This window comes from Chrysochloris asiatica, unplaced genomic scaffold, assembly GCF_000296735.1.
Source record: "Chrysochloris asiatica unplaced genomic scaffold, ChrAsi1.0 scaffold00106, whole genome shotgun sequence".
In the NCBI taxonomy this organism is placed as follows: Eukaryota; Metazoa; Chordata; class Mammalia; order Afrosoricida; family Chrysochloridae; genus Chrysochloris; species Chrysochloris asiatica.
In genome coordinates, this window is record NW_006408624.1 from 10,113,897 (window position 1) to 10,118,826 (window position 4,930).

Sequence of the window (4,930 nt, forward strand, 5' to 3'; positions counted from 1 at the left end):
TTCAGTGTTCCCATATTCTGTTCAAACAACTGCTTCTTGGTCTAGGTACAGATTTCTTAGAAGTACAATTAAGTGTTCTGGAATACTCATACTTCTCATATATACTATACATATATACACACACACACATATATGGTATATGAAAAACATATATATGTAAAAGCATATATATAATATAGTTTAATATTGCTCATAAAAGCACAAATGAGAGATAAAACTTAAGAGTAGTGTGCCTATATAATCGTTCTGCATTGCTGAACACAGAAGTTCCCCCAAGACTCCCTATAATGGATGTTTTCAGTGTTCCACCAGATCTCTATTCACAGATGGTGCCCCCATCTTCCAGCTGCTGGATGGTGGCTACAACTATAATCACAGCTGTCTCTTTCCTTTCAGAATAGCTCTCTGTCAAACAGAAGCTTCCCTACCTGGAGTCTGTACCCCTATCCACCTTAGTCTCTTACCAGTCCTGGGGGCCCACTGGTGAGGGCTATACAAGGCTAATCCCCTGGTCTCAGTGTAACACTACCTCAGTGGTACAACTGGAGCTTTGGAGCTCCCTGGGGCGCAGGCCGGACCCCCATTCTTAGGGTTTTTTCCCTGCCTTTCTCTTGCTTCGCTCTTCTTTTCTAAGAGCGCTACTTCTGGGAAACTGGAGCTAAGACTTGGAAGGTTTGATGTTAGTTGCCATGGAGGTTACTCCAACTCATGGTGGCCTTTTGTGTCACTAGGAAATGTTGCCTGCTCCTGTGCCATCTTCATGGTCGTGAGTACGTTCATTGTTGCAGCCAATGTGCCTATCCACCTCCTTGCAGGTTTCCCTCATTTTCCCAGCCATGGCATCCTCTTCTAGAAATTGATCTCTCCTGATCACATGCCCAAAGTAAGCAAGACAAAGTCTTGCAATCCTCACCTCTAAGGAACATTCTGGTTGTTGTTTTTCTAAAACTGATTTGCTTATTTTTCAGTCTATAGTATATTCAATAGTTTTTCCCAACATAGCATTTCAAATGACTAAGTTCCTCTGTATTCATTTTTCATTGCTCAGCTTTTGCTTACATATGAGGTGATTTAAAAGACCATGGATTGGATCGGGCACATCTTATAACAAATTTTATTAAGTAACACTTTTGCTTTTACAGCTTTAAAGAGGTTTTATGCAGCTTGCCCAATGCAATATATCACTTGATTTCTTGACTACTGTTTCAGTGAGCATTGATTGTTGATCTAGGTAGAATCAAATTATTGACAATCTTCCATTTATAGTGATGTTGTTTATCAGTCCAGGCATTTCCTTTTTGTTTTCTGTCCTAATCATCACAGTAACTCTTGGGGGAATCTACCTAGCTCATGTAGACCATGCATAAGGAAGACTGAAGAAGAATTGAAGCATTTGAATTATGGTATTGATGAAGAATATTAAATAGATCACAGATTGCCAGAAGAATGAATCAATCTATCTAGGAAGACATACAGCCAGATGCTCCTTAGAGACAAGGAGGGCCAGACTTTATCCCACATACTATGGACATGTTGTTAGGAGAGACTAGTTCCTGGAAAAGGACATCATGCTTAATAAAGTCAAGGGTCCGTGGTAAAGAAGAAGATCCTCCACAAGTTGGACTGTTGCAGTTACTACAATAGGGACTCAAATATAACAACAATTGTGAAGATGGTCTAGGACTGGGCAGTGTTTTGTTCTGTTGTACATAGTCACTTGGAGTCAGAACTGACTTGATGGCACCTAACAACTGCCACCTAGCTCAACTACCACTCCTCTTTCTCTGAGGAGTGCCCTCTTCCTCATCTTACCCACGGGAGTTCCCAGTTATACTGTGTGACCCCTCCCTCCCAGTCATCCCTTTGTGTCATAGCTGATTAGATCAGGGTGATCAGATTTTTTTGTCCTAGGAATTTGGAAGTGGGACGGTCATAAATGTGGGTGGCATGGGGACAGCCAGTTTTGGCCACTAATACCAGATAAATGGAAGGTAGCTGCCTGCAGAGAGAGAGAGAGGAATGAAGCAAGCATGGAAGGAGAAAATCATGAGAGGGAAGATGGAGAAGGGGTTCTACCTAGATTCCTGATGGTTCTCCTTTAATGTCAGGTCCCCAGGTGGCCCTATGTCCTGGGATGCCAGCAGGTGCCCCAGTCTCCTCCTGATACAATCCTTGATTTTGCTTAAGTTAGCTTAAAGAGCACACAAAGTTTTGGCTAAGATAAGGAGAGTTTGATCCTCATTTTACAGGTGATGGAAGGATGCTCAGGAAACATCAGTCACCAGCAAGTGGGACCACTACTAGACACTGATGGAGCTAGAATTCACAGCTGTATCTGGTTACAAATATAAGGCTCATTTTATTACCTCACATTGCCTTCCCAGTGCTCACATCCACCCATTGGGGGCAGAGCTCTGAACACCTGGATGCTGTATCTCTGAGCAGCTTAGCTTTGGACTGGCAGAAACACCTGCCTTTGAACTCAGGAATTCCTGAGCTGTCTCAGAAGATGGCAGGGGTGGCATTTCATCCTGGAAGCTGCTACTTCCAATCTGGCATCCACATGCCCGCTCTTCTTGGGCAAGTAACCTGTGCCTATCTTCATAGCCTGAAAGACCCTTGAGCCTTTGACCCCCACCCCCGGGCAATGATCTTGCCCTCTGATTGCTGTGTAACTCATGTCTCAGCTACTCAGCACATCTGTGGCAAGGGGAGTTTATGCATTTCTTTACCAGCATCACCAATCCCTTAAGAATTAGGCTGATAAACAAGACAACACTGGGCAAGATTAGTCACTTCCCTTTCCATGCTGCTATTCCTGAGTCATTTCCACATCCCTAGTTCCTAGTATGGTGTCTCACACAAAATAGGTAAATAGGTATGGGGAACATTTGCTGAATGAATGGCATTGAATCTTCCCTGTCAGATATTGTGTCTACTCAGTCCCCTATTGTGCCCAATCAGTCTCCTTGGCAACACATTGCCAGCAGCATGAGGGTAAGGCTAAGTTTTAGTTTTTGATGTGGAATGGGCCAAGACGGTGCAATGCAAGAGTGAGGGCTCTGAAAATACTCAGGAGTCCTTAGCCTGAGGTCCATCTCTGCCCTCCTGTGTCTTGAAATCTTTGGTAACTTATTCCTTGTCTCTGAGCCTCAGGTTTCTTTCATCAATAAAATAAGGGTGATAACAAATTACCTGATCAGGAAATTTAGTTAAATTAATCAGGAGGATTAAATGAGATAATGCATCTAACATATCCAACACCAGCTTAACTCAAGGCTCAGTAAATAATTTTCTACACATTGGTATTCCCCAGAGTGCTTGGCATATGACAGGTATTCAGCATATAGTAAGTTACCTTCAGGCTATACTGGACCATCCAGCCCTGATCAAGCTGCCAACTGACTACAACTACATGAATGAGTCCAGTGGAAATCGGAAGAAGAGTCAGCCAGCTTAGCCCAGTCTAAGTTGCAACACATGGAATCATGAATTAATAAGTAATTGTTGTTTTTAACCCAAAGTTTTGGGATGGTTGTTACACAGCAAAAGGTAACTGATATAAGCAATGAAGTTATAGGAGGGGCTAGCCTGGATAGGAGGGGCTAGCCTGGAGGTGGTTTTGAGCTAACTAGAACCAGAACTCTCTGTCTCTTTGCTTCTTACTGTACATTGGCCTCCTCTCTGACAGCTCACTAATTTTTTTATGGTATAGAAAACATACCTGAGATTTACAGCTTGCACCTTCAGCTAATGAGCAAAACACAACTCATTTCTCTGCATCATCAAAGGTTTTTAAATCCCTAGGAAAAGATTTTTGTCATTTGCCCACCCTATCCGGGGATGAAGAGGGTAGGATCACAGTCCACATATTAGGAGACACATACTGAGCATATATATGAGACACATATGCCAAACACTGTTCTAAAGCTATGCTAGCTGATTCGATCCTCAAAACACAGTGATTCTGTCAGAGTTATTACAATATTGGCTTTGAAGTGAGGCTATGGAAAACAGAGGCACAGAGAGCTAAAGTCCTTTGCCCAAAGTTAAACAGATAAGAAGAATTGCATCTAGGATTCACAGCAAGGCCATCTGACTCCAGAGCCCATACCTTTAACCACCACACTGCACTGTTTCTCATATTGAGCTTCTAGGGGCGGACAAAGTGGAGACAATCCAAGGAAAGTACTAGAATCCTTCACCCAAAAAAAGGAAGCCTATGAAGACCCCCTAATTACACTGCCTCCAGATTTCTAAATGGCTGCAAGAGTGGAAGGTTCTCAGTGACTTCTGACAAGGAGTTTGGGACCACTGGAGGGATATCATCAAGAAGCAAGTTTCATGTCAGTGGGCGGAACCTCTTCAGAGTCAGAGGGGTTTGATGCAGATACGGCAGACTTTGGAAGCACAAACACTTCATTGCCTGGAGTCGGAGGGATAACCTCTCTGAGGTATCATTGTAAGAACCCTGCAATTCATATGTTGGAGAGAACAGCCCTATGTTGTTGTTGGTTGCCGCTGAGTTGATTTAGACTCACAGGATTCTGTTACAGAGCAGAATGGCCCCATAGGATTTTCTTGGCGGTCATATCTGGGAGCAGATCACCAGCTCTTGCACCCAAACAGCCGCTGGGAGGGTTCCATCCACCAGCCTTTTGATTATCCACTGAGCACTTGACTATTGAGCCACCAGGAATGATGAGCATGCAGGGAATAAGTAAGAGGTCAGACTAGGAGAGTGGTTCCTAGATCTTTGGACCAGTCAACCTTCCCCTTCCAAATTGTATGAGCTGACACAAGCTTGCCAATTTTTATTTTGGCAAGTCAGGACATATGAAATAGTCTAACTAGCCAACTCTGCTGTTCATAAGGTTTCCAGTGAGTAAATATTCGGAAGTATTTCGTCACTCCTTCCTAGTCTGTCTTC